Below are 18,199 nucleotides of genomic sequence, written 5' to 3'. Positions count from 1 at the left end.
CGTTTCCTTCCCTCTCTTCCCCCGTACTTTTCTCGACGTGCGTGCGCCTGGGTGATTCTCCCCCGCCCGCTTTTCTCTTCCCCATAAAGTGTGACGTCGGGGAGGTTGCACTCGCTTCAAAAGCAAACCAATAGAAGCTGGAAGGGCAACGAGAAGCTTGCACGGCGTGTTCACCTTGGAGACGGGCGAAAGATGCTCGAAATGTTATCCGGGAGGAAGAAATAAATAAATAAGGTTGCAACGCAATAACGGATACGATGAAAGCCCCGGGGAGATGCTTGGAGTTAAGTCGTTCGGTATAGAGTAAAGTAATGATGTTGAGGAAAGGAACAAAGCTGGCGTTCCATTTCGTTGCTGAGCTGCTTTGCTTTACTCCGTTAGAAAAGCAAAAAGAAATTCTTAATGATGACCGTGCTGCTATTCTACCTGCACCGCCGGATATCGAACTTGCAGGCGGTTCTCATTCTCTTCTTCGAGGGATAACGGAGCTTTCATATCAAGTAAGCTAATAAGAAGTTTCGCGCTAGCTGAAGGCATCTGCTCACGATTCGCTATTGCTCAAATAGGACACCCACTCTACACCTACACATTAAGCTCGAGAATAACATATAAATGGATGTGTCACGCTTTTGCGGGCGGCATACTGCAGCAAAGGAATATTTGATTGCCATTTTTGCATTACAGAAGAAGCTGTTGTAGGTTTGGTTTAGCCATATGGCCCTGCATTCTGCCGTGAATTCAGAGCGTCAGTCGGAAGATTTTAATCGTTTTTTCAAATCATCATCATCATTTATTTCCTCTTAAAGGCCCCAATGATGCATTACATAGAAGGGGGGGGGGTGGACAAAAGGCAATAACGGGTCACAAAGGTAGAACACAAATATAAATGGCAAGCAGAAATAAACACAGTAAACGCATTCAAATGAACAAGGCAATAAATAGGTAAATAAAAAGGCTTTCTACAGCAACTGAGGAGAGAAATAAGCGATCAATAAGTGTTTAAATTTCACTGAGTTGATTTCATTGAAAATACCGTCAGAAAGTACCTTCCACTCGCATACAACAGTTGGCACAAAGGAATTATTGAAATCGTTAGTGGTACCATGAATGCGCTGAACATTGTTGCAATTAAACAAACGTCGGGAGGATCTCAAGTGGGGCAGCATAAGGTTCTTACGTAACTGCGGGAAATTATGCTAAAGTTTGTGAAATAGACAATATCTTGCTATCTTACGTCGTGATGACAAGGCAGTTAGGCCAGTGGAAGATTTGATATTAGAAACGCTCAGCCGAGAATCATATCAGGATGTTATGAAATGAGCAGCTCGGTTTTGGATTGCCTCTAACGCCTTGATTAGGCATTCTTGACGGCGGTTCCAAATAGTCGATGCATATGCAAGTTTGGTACGGATGAATGTTTCATATGCGATTAGTCTAACCGTGGGCGGAGAAAATATGAGAGATCGGCTAATGAAACCTAGTGATTTGGAAATGCGTGCAGCAAGTGACTTGATGTGCTTTGACCAGTTATGATTACTTGTTATTTCGATGCCAAGATACCTGTAAGATTCAATTTGCGATAGCATGGTTGTGTTTAGCGAATACGAGTAGAGCAAGTTAGATAGTTTCCGGGACACGTGCATAAACTTACATTTAGTCACATTCAACTTCATGAGCCAGGTAGAGCACCAGTTTTGGATTAAGTTTAAGTCGTTCTGCAGCAGAGACTAATCACTATTAGTACAAATACGATGGTAGAGAACACAGTCACCTGCGAACAGACGAATGGGTGACGCAGCACTAAGGTCATTAATAAAGATTAAAAACAGAAGCGGGCCAAGAACTGATCCCTGAGGGACTCCAGAGGTAACACTTGTAGCGCGGAAGGATGACTGTCAATGACGGTGTATTGCGAACGATTGGTTAAAAAGCAGTGAATCCATGATAACATTAGTAGGTCCACAGACTGGCAAGAAAGTTTGGCCATGAGGCACTGGTGGGGAACGCGGTCAAAAACATTATCAAAATCAAGGTAAATTATGTCTGTTTGAAATGATGAGTCTAGGTTTGAGTGGAGGTAAGTCATGAATTCAAAAGACGAGTTTCGCATAAATAACCAGAACTAAATCCGCGTTGGTTGGAGAAGAAAAAAGAATTGTTATCTAGGTGCGTTGCAATGTGAGAGTAAATTATATGTTCGTTGAGCTTGCATGCAATGCACATTAGCGAGATAGGTCGATAATTGGACGAATCGGAGCGATTGTCTGCCTTTATGGTGGGTACAACTATACTTACCTTCCACTCGGAGAGGATTTGGCAACTGGAGATAGACTGCGTGAGAATTATTTTTATGACATGGCTGGATATTAGTTTGGTACCTTTAAAAATTATAGCAGATATGTTGTCGGGCCCAGGACCACTGGATACCTTTAAGTAATCTATTAATTTAGATATTCCTTCAACTGAGACGTCAACTGGCAGCATTTGAGAGAAAATTAAGCTGTGCGCTACAGGAATATTTGTAACCTGTTCCAGTGTGAAAACAGAAGACAAGTACTCGTTCATTACGTCTGAACGGAGCTCCTTTAGAACGTGAGAGTCGTCGTGATCTAATAAAGTGATATTATGCGAACCGCTACGGTTGGGAGTTAACAAAGACCAAAACTTTTTTCGATTATTTCGGAGGATCTCAAGTAGGTTCTTGTCGTAAAGTTTTTGTTTCGTGCTCCTGAGCAACCTGGTATAATAATGCAGACAGCTAAAGTACTTTTCCCATTTAAGAGCTGAGTTCCAGCACTTAGCTGCCCTGAATAACAGCTTTTTCTTGTTACATAATTTTCTTAATGAATTTGTAAACCATGGTTTCCCGGCATCGTCACGAATGCAGGCGAGGGGTACACATGAATCAATTAGAGAGATAATTGTTTCTTTATACGAATGCCAGTTGTCATCAACAGACCTATTAGGAGTGGACTCTGCAAGCTAGAGAAGTAATTCATCTAGTTCGTCATTGATTTCGGAAAAATCGGCGTTGCTGTAATCTAGAATGTATTTCACTGAACGTTGTCGTGGAGGGATTGAAATAAACAGGTTCAGCAGTACTATGTTATGATGGCTAGGACCATCGCAGGATGACAATTACTGGAATAAATCTGGATTTGAGACAAGAGCAAGATCTTGGGTGTTACTACCATGAGTTGGAAAACGGACTGTTTGAGAGAGGTTAAACGAGAGAATAAGATCCAAAAAATTTCTGGAATGGCGTGAACTTGCACTAAGAGTGTCCCAATCGATGTCTGGAAAGTTAAAATCACTGCAAACTATAAGGTTTCCGGAGGGAAACTGGTTTTTGATGTGAAATAGAATGGTACCTAAGTCTGCAATAAAGTAGTGGTCAGAATCAGGAGCTCGGTAGTAGACAATGATAATATTACTGCGATGAGCAAGTGGAATGTTCGCACAAAGGACTTCGTTATTGCTAGTCATTTCAACAGCAGAAGAAACCAGGGTACGCTTAACAAGGACCATCACGCCGCCTCCCCTGCGCCCAGGTCTATCACGCCGGAAAAAATCGAAAGATTGCTTATCTTGCAATAGCTCTTCATTCTGTATATCAGGCGTGAGCCATGTTTGGTAAAGATTGCGATATCGGCGCTGTTTTCATCTAATATAGCTTCGACAGCGTCTTTCTTTGAGAAGTAGCTTCGGATATTGGTTAGGGAATCTGATACCGATTTGTCTCTTGGGACAGGGGTGGCACGCTTGGAAGTTTGCAAAGGTAGGCGTATCAAGAGCTTCTGCGATTTCAGTGAGTGCTATGAACTTTGTTCGATCACGGAGTCGGTTCCAGCATCGTACACAAACTGTTTTTTGTTCACAATAAGCTTTCAAAACGGATTTTGAATGAGTTAGAACTCTGCTGACCACGTGAAAAAAAGTTTTTTTTTCTTGCCAAGCGTATAGGTGCACAGTAATCTTCTCGGACTGCTAACGACGTGTCTTTAAGCATCGAGCTGGTAGGAAGGATTCGCGCTTTGTCTTTAAACCTCGTGAACATGACAATGATAGCGCGGTTCTTTCCTGACTGGAAACGACGAAGTCTGTGAGCGCGCTCGATATCTTGGCTATCCATTGTGATATCAAGCTCCTGGGGGCAGAAAGAAATGGTGCGCGATTGAGACCACGCTTCCTCTTGTTTGGTTCAATTTACCTAACCGAATGGAATTTATTTTATTCACGCTAATTTTACCTAATTAAAATAAATTATTTTCATGGGATGCCACCTGCCAATCATGGAGGCTGACGGGCTCGTGCCACGGTGGGCAGGCGTCTCCTCATTATCTAGGCGCGTTAGCATGGGCTTGTTTTTCTAGCGAAAGCTACACTGGCCACGAACTCGCAGTTTCGCCGTGCTCGCATTCCCACCGTGGTCGCACCGAACCACGTGACCAATCGCGTGACGAACCACATGACCAGCCACGGCACCGCGCCACCGTCAGCTGCTCCGCAACACGTGACCGACCATGTGACCAACCACGTGGTCGGTGGCGGTATCCACTGAATGAAAAAACTCCTGGGTAGAGGCTGGGAATCGAGCCAGGGCCTTTGGCGTTTGAGGCGGAGACGCTGCCACTCTGCCACGACGGCTCAAGTTTTAACCATGAATAAAGACGCATGTAGTGAATGCGCCCCTTTCATATATTAACTCTTCCGAACCAGATGTCGCCGCGCTTTCGGTACTTATTTCCTGGCCTAACAGAGCTAGGCCATCACCATTTTTTTTATCCTGAGGTGAACGCGGTTTAAAATAATGTAATGCCCCATTTAGAATACACAGAATGTAAAAGAAAGAAGAATAACGCGGCATTTTTCTTCGTAGTTTCCTTAATTCTACATTGCACGCAGCGTAATATTCAATTCGAAGGGCTTCCGGGAGGATGTACCCTGCGCTGGCGCGCCGAGTTGACCATGCTTATGGTAGAGGTGTCTCCATTATGAAAGGAAAGAGTCAGCTTGTACAAAAATAAATATTTATTGCTATTTTTCTGCTAAAGCTGAGTTGGGGTATTATGCATCAAAGAAAAAAATTACGGTGGTTTAACTCTGGTTAAACTTGGAGTGACACGATAGCTACAGCTGGCCGAGTGGAACTTGCTCAGTTGAATTGCAAACTCAGTCTATCGCCGCTCCGTAGCGTTGGACGTTCTTCTTCATCTTCGTCCCACCTGACACGGCGCATGCGCAGAGTTGTGGCAGCTCGGCTGCTGGCGCGCCGCGCCGCCGGCAGCAGCAGCTGCTCCGCACCACGTGGCTGGTTACATGACCAGCCAGGTGACGAACCACGTGATCAGCCACGGCGCCGCGCCGCCAGCAGCTGCTCCGCACCACGTGACCAACCACGTGACAGCGTGGCGGCGCAGCCACGCTGAAGGCTCGAAATGCTACCGTAATGTAGATATCGCTAAAAAACAAGCGAGAAATTAAACGGGATGAAGCGTGCTTGTCACACAACATTATTGAGTAATCACGAAATGAACGCTCAAATTTTGTTCGGTTTCATAATGAATGGACGTGTAGACAATATCTGTTGGAGACAAAAACTGGAGAGGACACTTAATTGAGCTCCGCCTTAATGGTATGACGCGATAGCGCAGCAGGTTAGGCTTTCCATCCTGAGCATTTTGCCTCCTTTTGACGCATTTTGCCTCTTCGCAATTCTTTCAATTAATTAATTGATCAATTACACACTCTAAATTTTCTTAATGAGCATCATAAATCATCGGCTCTTCATTCTGACCATTTTGACACCTTTGAACCCCCTTTTTATTTTTTCATTTCTTTCTTTAATTAATAAATTAGTTACAATGATTTCATTTCCTCGTCATCATCTATCACACACCAATTAATCATCAATCACTAGAACCACAAATTACCATGATACGATTTTCTTACGCAGCCCACGATTATAGGTCGCCGGTTCGAATCGCTGCCACGAGCTAGGCTCTAACTTAACTAGTAAGTTTATGCGATGAAACACTGAATCGTTCGGCACCATCCGGAACATTCCGCGGCAAACGAGTGGCATGATACGATTTTTATTACGCAGCCCCGGTTATTTCCTACACATGGCGCCCACTACGCCGACTGCTTTTCGACCGAACGAGCTGTATACGGCGTAAAATGATTCTGGGAGAACTCTGCGAAGAGCTGGAATTCCGTGCTAAGAATGAAGCCGCGTTAAAGTATCAATTCAATTCGCCTTCCATCGTCGATAAACATTCTCCTTCCATCTCCTACTTATGCTTCGTCAACCATCTCCGTCTTACTTCCACAATCCCCATCTCTCCTCTCACCAGCACTGGGAGCAGCTGATGGCATTACTAGGAGGGATGCGCCGTTGAGTTCTCTTTTGCTTGTTTAGCGAAAACCCAATGAACTCATAGTGATAGACCTGAGCGCTTCAAGACGAAGTCTTAGAAGCTTCAGAGTAATTCTGCGCATGACAGCTTTGATTAGGACGCCCTTAGCCATCTTTAAATGCAGAAAGACCCCCGACGATTTTATGCCTGGAATGGCGTCTATTGCTGTGGCCTTGCGTTTTTTGCGCACCAGGCCTTTCCAAGCACATAAGGGCAAATAACCGGAACACAGTGCACGAGGACAGGGAGGCGGCAGAAAGTACCGTACTCACTAGCGCCCTGATCATGTATGCTGCTTCATTCCGCCGTCCTGATTGTCTCGCTCTTCTCCCATTATGCAGTAACATGGGATCCCCATTTGGAGCCGCACTTACCATCGTTTCTGTGGTGACAGCACGAAGGTTCTGACAGATAGCGGGTCACCCATTGTATCTCGGGCACCTCACTCGGCTCTTTTGCCATTTTTGTATGCGCTACTTACTTCACAACTTTCTAGCACTAAACGATCGTCGAGACATTTGGCCCCATTGCGGAAGTGTGCCACAACTTACGTTTGCTGCAACCGCTATTTTTTTCAGAGGCGCAAACAGGCCTTTCTGCGTATCTGCCTCTTAGCGTCACTTCGCATTCTTTAAGCGATACAACACTAATATCAGTCATAAGTTGCCTTAACAGAGAACGTGCATTCTGAGTGAACTAAAAGACTTATAGTAAGAGGTATATGTCTTCAGTAGAAAAGTGTGGAGAACATGGAAGACTTGTGTCGATATGTTATCAAAGAGCCAAAGAGTTTTTGAGAGCGCAGGAAAATTATTTCTTCTTTCAGAGGCAGCTGCTAAAGGACCGTTCCTTGGGTTTAGCGTCACCGTCGTTGTAGTAGGGGTAGCGGAGACGGTGATAAAAGTGGTAGTGGTACTAGAAGGGGTGGCGCTGGATGTGGTGGTGGTGAGAGTGGTGTTTATGGCAGCAGCGATGGTGGTGGTAATGATAGCAGTAGTCGACGTAACAAGGGAGTGGGCGGGGGGGGGGGGGTAACCAAACTTGCTGTGGAACGACGAGGAATAAGAAAGCATTGAAGTCACTCATATCGTGAGTAGAACACGCCATGGCAAAGCATTACTAGGAGCGGTCCAAACCCAGTGAATTTGTGGAAATGTAGTTCCCCTCCCTGGTAACTTCTCCCACAAATGTGGCGAACTCCCAGAACACATGATCGGGCTTCGCCACAGGCATTACTCCATCCCCTCGAATACATCTGCTGCCACTGCTCAGATCCCAAGGCTTCTTTCATGACTATAAAAGACTGGGCAAGAACTGCTACTTAAAGAGCGAATATTTGTGGAAACCTAAAGAGTGGTCTGTAACTGCACATATATCCATGTCGCTTTCAAATTGTTTGCTTCCATATATCGCGAAATGAAAACACCGCTAAAACTGTCACTGAATCTCGCGTTACACTGTGGTAGTTCCGGCCGTTAATTTTTTTATTTTTAGGGGGGGGGGGGGGGGGGCGTTGCACTTGTATGGTCTCATTTTCGGCGGAATGTTTGTTACACAGCTCATCATTTAATGTTCACCAAAATTCATTCGTTTCCTTGGTAAGCTGTGAGCGTCCCAGTGCTGCGCGACGTAAGTGGGACACAAAAATTTCTATTGGGCCTGAAATAAATAAGGTGTGCTTCACGCCGGCATCTCTCATAGTGTGACGAACCACGTGATACCGTACCACTAGGTACCGTACCGTACCGTACCGTACAACTATCACTTGCTTGCCAATGGAGGCCCTATATCCGCGAAGAATTGCTCTGCGCAAAACTGTCCTTGCCCAGCGGATGAAATTTACAGCTACCGCCTAACTCAGACAATTGTGCCAGGCTATCACTAAAAGAAGTTTTGGAAGTCTATGTGGGCACCGGGAGCAGACGCGATAGGCTGCGCAGGAAGGCCAGCAACTGCACGTCCCGCTCTGGTTATTCCTCGCTCGCCCTGAAACGCAGCGAGAGAGAACCATGGTACGTGTTTAGAGGCACGTGGTCTGCGGCACGGACCCGTGTATTCTCTGCGGACTGTTGAGAGCATCCTCGCCGGCCCCTCTGCACCACGCATCCATCCATCCATCCCCCTCCCCTAAAACACACACACACACACACACACACACACACACACACACACACACACACACACACACACACACACACACACACACACACACACACACACACACACACACACACACACACACACACACACACACACACACACACACACACACACACACACACACACACACACACACACGCACGCACGCACGCGCACGCGCACACGCACGCGCACACGCACACGCACACGCACACGCGCACGCACACACACACACACACACACACACACACACACACACACACACACACACACACACACACACGCACATACACACATATAGAAAGAGCACGCACAACTCCCACGCTGGCCAGGTCGGCTGCTCTCCCTAAATCCCAAATTAGATCACGGCACGCTGGTCTTCTCTGGTAAAAGCACGACGGGGTGCTTCCCGAGAGTCCAGGGGCAGCGAGCAGACTGCGCACAGCGCGCGCGTAGAGTAGACGTGTGCTTGCTCATGTGCCCTAAGCGGCCTCGTGAGATTCAGTCCCCCGCCACTGTGCTCGAGAGGGTGGACGCAGCAAAGCGAGTTCTCGAAAGCCAGCGCACTTCGGTTTTTGCCGCTGTCCTGTGCTCACGGTCCGCACTGAGTGACTATGCACAACGGCGATTTTCCTCTCACAAAACGGCGGGAAGAGTGCGGGGTAAGACGCGCCAAAAGTCGCTTTCGTGCCAAACACAAGGAAAACAAAACAACGCCGCTCTGCTCGGTGCCCCGCGGCAGGAAGTTTGTGGCGCAGAGAAACTAGGTTACAGGTGACGAAGGCCCACGCGTCAGGGGAGGTCCTCCTTAGAGAACCCGTTGCATGCGGCACGAATGCGGCGTTTTTGTGGGGACACATTTAGGCTGGGTTGAGCCTGGAATTTTATCCTACAGTTTTGTAGCTTTTGTGTTTACTTCGCTTTATGAAGAAGCTAGAGAAGTATTTTCCGGTGACTGAGGAGAATTGCTTCGAGTATAGACATGTCTCGCTCTCCTATTAGACGGTTGCGGAGTTGTGGCGCAGGAGTTTACAGCACGCCCAAATATTCAAATACACACGCTGTGAAAAGTATATATGCGAGAGTCATGTGGACCACGTGAAAACCTGCTTAGTCGAACAAAGCATAAATCAAGAATTGTATTTAGTAAAGCTTCTTTTCGTTTTGCACTCATTTCCAGGCCTGTAATTGGTTGCTACTCCATGTTACGTAGGCCTTGAAGGGTGACGTCACACTGCTCGCGGTAGAAACACAGCACGATGCCACTCACTCAGATAGTTGTGGACCACAGCTATGCCTAATAGGCGTGCAGGCGCCGATGGCTACGAACTCCACAGCACGACGGCGCGTTTGACATATGCCTGAGGAGCTTTTAAGGCGAAAGCCTTTAATGGCTCACACTCACGGTCGAGATGCTGTCCGCCGTTACATCGCCAACCGGAAGTCACGACAAAGGAAGTGACGTCATACCGTCCGTCCAGCCGTTACGCTCTTCAACTCTATATGAAAAAAAATATTTGTGTACAATTGGATTCGAACCACGTTCCTTCCGTTCCGCAGCCGAGCGTGCTAACCACTATGCTACTTTCTGCTTTTCTTTGTTTTTATTGCCTGTACGCTAGTTTCTGCCAACGCATATGTGGTTCTCCTAGTCTAGGACGCTGGAGAGTGTTGGCGGAAAGGCGTCGAATCAGACGGATGCCTCCCAAACGCTCTCCAGTGTATCCAGCATTTAAGATTCACAAGAGAGTTATAGCATATCGTTACCGTGTTTACGTTACCGTTTACCGTGTTACCGGACGCCGGATTTTCCGGTTAGCGCAGCGCACGCCAGAAGACGTTTTAGCGTACCGTCTCTCCCGTAACAAGTTACCGCAGGGCTAAAACGAGTGATGATGATGGCAGATGCCCAGTTTTAATGATAAAAAAAACGGATCCATTGCAATCACTTCTATGAAGTGAAATGCTACGCTTTAATAATCTTTTTCTCTGTATATAAAGACGTACCGACTACACTTCAGCTTACAGCCCACTCAGCGGCTTTTCAAATGTGCCCGTGAAGCTAGACACATTTGCCCACCCTGACCAGTAGACAGCTTCACTACGCGTACCTCAGTAAGCTTGCATACACAGCGCACGTTGCGTTGCGAGCGCTTTAAAAAAAAAAGCACAACTACGACACCTGTTCGCCGTGCCGCGTCGTCGCTTCTTTATGTATTTGGATGTGAACACTGTGGCGCCATCTAGTGGGAGTAAGTTAAAGCGCGCCATCTCCGGGCTGGAGAAACTTCTTATTTTCTGCAATTACTGATGAATATACCAAGAGAATTACCAGTGTCTTGTTTTCGCGGAAAAAAATTATGAAAATATAGAAAAATGTTAGATGGGGCACGAAACTGAAGAGCTGTAGTGTAGTCGTTGCTATTTGGCTATGAAAAAAACATATAGTCAGGCTTAACTGCTCAAATATCGGCAAATAATCTCAAAAACATGGCTTAGTTGTTACTGAAACCTCCACGTACGAGTGAGAGTTTGCAAATTAAAAGCGAATGCCTTCATGTATAGCGAGAAATGGCGCCGAGGAACGCGGCGGCGGTGCTGTATTTGGTCCGAAGCGGCCGTGCAGGGAGGGCGCTGCCATGTTTGTTTACAAGCGAACGCTAACACCTATGTTGAATTCCAATGGCAGATCCGGATCAAGTTTTTCTGCTCTGTTGGGAGCAATCGTATTCCAATGGCAGAATGGGAGTGCGAGTTGTCTGTTCCAATGGCAGATCGGGATCAGACGTCGATCCCGGATCGCTCCGTGGAGCAGCTAAATTTGCTCCGCCGAAATCGGCAGATTTAACCGGAACCCCGCGCGACGTTTTACTTTCCCGCGTCTGCTTCCGGTCATGACCGGCTGCATCCGTTCTGTCGCATACGCGAACTTCCTGTCGTCGCTACGCGGTGATCCGGGCAACGTACAAGCAGTATTTTTGACTTTTTTTAAAATTGAATTCTCCCAAATGTAATTATTTTTCGTTTTGTTCGCGTCCGCACAAGTTAAAACAAAAAATTTCTTAACAGCATGTCAATTCCATCGCGGTCAATTCTTTGTGACCGCTTTTTAGACCAAAATCGTTGACTTGTTTGAACCTCCCGCGCTTTCTGACGTCAGACGACGCGTACTCTCTAAGCCTAGCAGCTCTGTAAATAAGGAAGCAATCTGAAACTTTGGCGCGTTTCATCACTAGAATTTTGTGGTGCGGGCATCATCACGCAAAGCGAAAGCTTCGTGCGCCTTTTGTTTGCCGTGAACGCGAGAGACAGAGTGGCGGCAAGGACGAATCGCTGGTGAAGCGAGAGGCCGCGCTTCGAAGGGCGCCGCCATGTTGCCTGAACTTGGAGCTATTCTTGCGCTGAAGTGCCCCCGCGGGAGCGCATGCATTCCATTGGCAAAATGGGAGGGAGGGATCTCCGCCTGAACTACGCGCTTCGTTTGTGAACCGGCGGAGCGCTCTCGATCTGCCATTTGAATTCAACGTTACTAGACTCCATGTACGCGAAAACTCACGCGAAGGCGACGGCGGCGGCGACGGCGGCGGCGACGGCTGGCGTTCGCTTCGTCGCTTGTGGGCAACCTCCATGCAAGCGAAGGCGGCAGGCGACGCGAACCCGCGACGTGCGCAGCGGACTCCGTGCTTTGCGCACTCAAGCTTAGAAACACGTCCGTAACCTGTTCTCTCTCTTAAAATTTTGTGAGTGTGCCTCATAGTCAGGGCCAAAGGAATATTTCCTCTACGGCAGCGGTGTAGCGGCAGTGGAGATAGCCAAAGGCGTGCTTGCGGAGACGAAGTCACATCACGGGTACACGGGGGAGGTGTGCTTTCGTTCGGTGTCTGTGCACTCCGGCTTAGTAAAAATACTCCCATAAACTGTCATCGCAGTTTGATTGTAAGTGAGAAAACTATAATTTACCAGTGAGAATGCGCGCCGCGAGTGTTTCTGTACAGTTGGGGCGCAGCGGCACGGTGGATCGAGCGCCGGTACCCGCGGCTCGACACGCATCTCTCCCTGCAGTACGCCCGCTCGCGTAGCCCGCTCCAAGTGCTGTTAGCCCTCCGCACCCAACAAGTGGATTGTTTTAATTATTTAAATCATGCTGGTCTGCCTCTCAGCTACAAAACCAAATATTTTCTCGACGGTGGCGATGACCAAGACGACGGGCGGGTTTCGTGAGATGTACCCGTGAGAAACCGTGGACAAACCGTAAACGGCTTTGGGGGGCTCTGGTTGGCCAGTCGCGTGGAGGACTTCCGGGCGACGAGCGAAATTTTTTGTGGGTGCAGATCCGAGCGACACGGCAAGCGACACATGCATTTTGCTTCGCGCGACGGCGTCGCTCGTCGCTTGCCGCCGTCGCCTTCACGTTCGCGAGAGTTTTCGCGTACATGGAATCCAGGCTTAACTCTCCGCAACGCTAAAAGGGATTCCGTAAAGTGTTTGCGGACCGGTAAGTGCGGCGCATGCGCAGACGTCGCTTGCCGGGCCCGGTAAACGGTAACGTAAACACGGTAACGATATGCTATAACTCTCTACAAACAATTGTGTACTTAATTAGCATTTAACCACACATCAGTCACACAAGCAGCCACACCGCGTTAAAAGCTTTCACCACACCACACTTTAGGTCAACAAAGCGTCGCCCTGAATTTTTGCTCCGCTATTTCCGTCTCTGGAAACAAACTGTGTGGTCGTCCCTGCGATGACTTGAAGCAGCATGGTCCCCGTAGCCGCGGCTAGTCAGGAGGCGACGGCTGTACGGCGGTCTGCGGCGGCCGTGCCTGTGATTGGCCTTTGCTTCCGCAATGCTTGTTGCTTTCGTATCGACCGACGTCACCTCCAAAAGAAAGGTAAAGAAAACGTAACGTTGCCACATCTGACCGCTGTATAATCAAATTTTCTTCTTATTTCATTCAGCTCCATAAAAACGTGAAATAAATGATAGCGTATGAAACGTATTCTGGACACTTAAGGGAATGGCGCGATAGCGTTAATGGGTCCCATCAGCGACTCCACTTTATCTCATAAATATATATTCGATCTAGGTGAGTTACACACCAATGTCACTCGACATAAGCATACAGGCGTTCGCGTACACAGGCCCGTCATTGAAATGTACTTTGCTACACGCTTAATCACTACTACCTTAACTAGCGCCTCTCTAATGACACGCATGCCCGTTAGCATACAGCCATAAGCTACCAAATTGTGTCGAAGGCCACGTAACATATGCTATATAAAACTTCGCTTTAACCAAACCGTACGAAAGTGCCTGCGTGGCCTACGGCTCGCGTTTCTAAGTCGCAATCTTGAGGTCAGGGTTTAAATTAATTAAAAGCCCAAATTTTGTTTTCAGGGCCATTCAATCACTTTATACACCTACACGATGTAATGACATTTGAGTCAAGTTGCGGCATTGTAATCATAATTTATATAATGTTTTAAGCAATTTTCTACCCCGCCACTCCACGTGTGACGTAAGCCTTTTCGACTAATCAGGGGTTTCGCAACGCAACAACGCCGGACGCCACCGACAGGATGCCGCATTTTCCGCTGAACGGGAGCCTTAAAGAGACATTGATGAGAGCTCTATAACTTTTTTTGTTCGCAAAATCAGATAGTTCGGCATTTCATGGCTTTCTTGCCGCTTGTCCGGGAGCGAAAGATGAATATATTTCTGAGAGATTTGGATTCGAAGTTGAAAAAGTTTTTCCCGCCGTTCAGATTCAACTCGGGACACTCTATCATCACGACATAGGACAAAGTGACGTGAAACATGACGTAAACGTAGACTTCATGATTTCTGGCGGCTAGCGGTGTGGTCTAGCAACAGCCGAAATGAAAGCTACCGCCGGCCGCACGTTGAAGGCTTCTACAGACAGTCGCTACCGTCGCTTCGTTTACGTTTAAATCGGCGTCTTGCCAGCGTTGCGATGGATTCCGTTCCTGAAGCTGATAACCAAGTTATCGCTAAGAACTCCGGCCTGCACTTCAGCGACCTCAGCCCCACAGAGCGTGCGATGCTTTTGAGAGCTGAAGAGGCTGGAGTGGCCGAATATCAAGCATGTCCAAGCGCCGAGGAGCCGGAATTGACGGAAGCAAGTGCGCGAGCAGTCATCGCCGAGCCACCGCCACGACTGGTGAGTATAGAGACTGGTGCGTGCGGACATATGTGAATTTTGTAATAATAGTCCTCGTAGGTCGAAGTGCGGCCCAGCGTCTTGGTACGTTCACTAAGTGAACACAGCGAGCGGTTCGTTTGCTAATATCGAGGCTCGTGGAACATTAGCTAGCCATAGGCGTTTTCCTCTTACTTCTACGAAGCATATGACTGCAAGGTGCACGGAAGCAACGTTTAAAAGCTGACAGCAGCTATGGCGCCTACCGTCACGAGGAGCTGTGATAATAAATCCTCTTATTAATCTATCGGCTGAACGCTATAGGTTCTACGAGTGAAATGTGCATTGTTAGTGCAGATAAGCGCACCCAGCTAGCATTATTTTTTTTTCTTTTTGCACTGTAACTTTGCGGTTGTTTCAGGTGCAGTTGTGGACAATGCCAAGTTCTGTCGAACATTGAGGAGCTCGAGTTTGTGTGCTGCAATGAGACAGTCCGCATTGTCCAGGCTTAGCTGAAGGGCTGCATCAGTGGAGCACCCAGAATACAGCCTTCTGTGCCTGAACATCGACGTGCTGCGCTTTGCTTGCTTCGAGCTACGCTAACAGGGGGAAACTATGAGCGACGATGTCCACAAGTGAGGTTCTGTTCCTGTTTGATGCTGCTTTAGGCTTCGCATACGGTACAGCTTACCATTCCACGGCGTTTATACTCGGATCCTCTTATTTTACACTATATCATAATGCGGTTATTTTTTTAAGCGTAATCGTTACACGCGCAGTAAAAGAAAGTCAATTTTCGGTGTACTGAATTACGTATTCATTCCAGGCCATTGATCCACGAATGTTCTTATTTCACAACACTAGGTCATAGTGCAGCTATATTTTAATGCTACCTGCATGACAAAAAAGATAATTTCTGGTGCACTGCATTGCATATGAACAAGTCGTGTAGTATATTGAGTTTTAACAACTATGTGACTCTATTCGTGCCTGCGTGCCGTCTAACATGCATACACGAGTTTATTGTGATCACAGTGCTTGATTCACTCGCTGATTATGTTGTTTATTCCCAGAAGATACCGGTACACAGCATACCGACAGCTTGTTCGGTGGCTCTGGCGTTGCCTGAAAAAAAAACAAAAAAACATCGTCTCATCTTGCCAGCCTGTGTTCTGGAGAAGATAAAGGAATCATTCCCCGCCGACACACCGAGAGGGTTCCGATACGCTGAAAATTAGGAGGCAAGTACAGCTGATTTCTCAAGCTCTTGTAGCGCGGCCTAGATTCCGCGCTCCTAACGGTAAGATCAGAGAAACGTGGTTCTCCTTAAATCTCAAGAGAGCTTCTTATTTAATGGATTGGTAGTTGTTCATTGTAACTATTTAAAGGCACCAAAGCAACTACACATCCCGCAATGCAGGACAACGAGATAGAGCACCACTCACAGCTTCCTTATTTCACAGAAAACACGTGCATGTGTATCCGCAGCCGTCAATTACTCCAAGAACAAATTCATGCATCAATTCATCATCATCATCAGCCTGATTAAGCCCACTGCTGGACAAAGGCCTTTGCCATAATTCTCCAATTAACTCTTGCCTGTGCCAGCTGCGGCCACCCTATCTTATCCCCGCAACCTCTTTTAAATCATCCACCCACCTAACTCTATGCCGTTCTCTGCTGCGCTTGCCTTCTCTTGGCATCCAGTCGTTTTACTCTTGAGGACCAACGATTATCTTCTCTGCGCATTAGTTGCCGTACCCTAGCCTATTCTTGATTTTAGCTAGAATGTCATTAACCTACGTTTGTTCTGTGACCCACTCTGCCCTCTTTCTGTCCCTTAACGGTACACCGATTATTTTCCTTTCCATAGCTTGCTGCGTTGTCGTCATTTTAAGTGTAACCCTTTTCGTTAGCCTCTACGTTTGGGCCCTATAGGTGACTACCGGTAAAATACAGCCGTTATATATACATTTGTTAGAGGGATATTAGTAAACAGCCATTCATGATCTGAGAACCGGTCATATGCGCTCCACCGCAGTCTTAGTATTGTAATTATTTCCGTATATCGTGACCCAAATCTGCGGTCACTACATGCCCTGAGCAGACGTATTCCCTTACCACTTCCAGCCCCGTGCTACCAATCGTAAACTGCTACTTCCTTGTAAGACTGTTGAGCATTTCTTTTGTTTTCTGCATGTTCATTTTTGGACCCACCTTTCTATTCTGCCTGTCTAACTCACTGATCATGCTTTGCAGTTCATCTGCTGAGTGACTTAGCAAGCCAATGCCATGAGCGAATCGTAGATTACTAAGGTATTCTCCATTACCTCTTATCCCCAGCTGTTCCCAATCTAGGCCTCTGAAGAATGCATTCTGTACAGAGGCGGTGAATAGCATTGGCGAGATGATGTCTTCCTGCCTGACGCTTTTCGTGATTGGAATTTTACTGCTGACTTTATTAGGACTGTGGTAGCTTTGCTGTTGCTATACATATGTTCCAGTTTTTTTTACTGAAGGCACATCTACACCCCGATTCCGTAATGCCTGCATGACTGCTGAGGTTTCTGCTGAGTCAAATTCTTCCTCGTAATCTATGAAGGTTATACATAGTGGTTGGTTATTAACTGCGCATTTCTCTATCACCTCACTAATAATGTGAATATGGTCTATTGTCGAGTAGCGTTTACAAAAGCCTGCCTGATCATTTGGTTAAATGAAGTCTAAGGTTGTCATGACTATTTTTGATCCAAGTGCGATGTGATAGGGATGCTCAGAAAATTTTTTCTTGGCCTTATACAATGTTATAGAATTTCCCCTGATGCACGAGCTACCCTTCTTTTTGATGCAGAATGCTTCAATTATTTCCCTGGTTATTGTATTCTTACTTCTGGCAATAAATCGCATTCCAGCAAACCATGGCTCACAATAGTGTGAAGGGCAAGCTCTGATGTGGTTTGTTAAATTTCGGCCTTTATATTTTCTTCGATGTTTTGTTCACGTTCCCTGAGATTTGCTATTTGCACAGTGCCCTGTTTATCCTATGCTGGAAAAATAGATCGAGAGGCCGATTTCATATATTACCTCTATGGTGTACCTCAAGAAAGGCAACCCATACATGGTTCCGGAGCCCCTTTTTCTTTTTTCCTCCTTCTCTGAACCAAGAGCAAAGACCTCCGACCTTCCTACGAGCTGGAAAGACGAGCAGTACGCCATGCTTGCTCGCAAGGTTCTTCAAATTGTGGTTTAACTTTAGCACATACAGCACCACCGACAGTCTTACCTCTTCTCGGGAGACATCTTCCCCAGATCTCACTGCTTTTTTCTTCATTTTCTGCATGAGGCTTTTCGCGAGCCCTTTGGCCGATTGGCTTTAAAATCTCCACTGCATCTTGTGAGTGCATGGCTTCCTGAGCGGAGACTCAAGGCAAAGTGAAGGAACCCTTTTTTTTACTAATTTTTATTATGAGGAGTCGA

General features: G+C 46.9%; 1 long non-coding RNA gene across 1 annotated transcript; it reads left to right on the top strand.

Moving 5' to 3' along the window:
- The first annotated feature begins 14,630 nt into the window (after window positions 1–14,630).
- LOC144094525 (uncharacterized) lies at window positions 14,631–15,957 on the top strand. The gene is made up of 3 exons (XR_013306513.1): window positions 14,631–14,743; window positions 15,144–15,357; window positions 15,796–15,957. It is a non-coding gene; the product is annotated as an uncharacterized LOC144094525 (long non-coding RNA).
- The last annotated feature ends 2,242 nt before the right edge of the window (window positions 15,958–18,199 follow it).

The sequence above is a fragment of the Amblyomma americanum genome, chromosome 6, assembly GCF_052857255.1.
Source record: "Amblyomma americanum isolate KBUSLIRL-KWMA chromosome 6, ASM5285725v1, whole genome shotgun sequence".
NCBI classification, from domain to species: Eukaryota; Metazoa; Arthropoda; class Arachnida; order Ixodida; family Ixodidae; genus Amblyomma; species Amblyomma americanum.
Note: the sequence above shows the minus strand (reverse complement) of the source record. Positions and strands in the feature narration are given on the sequence as shown.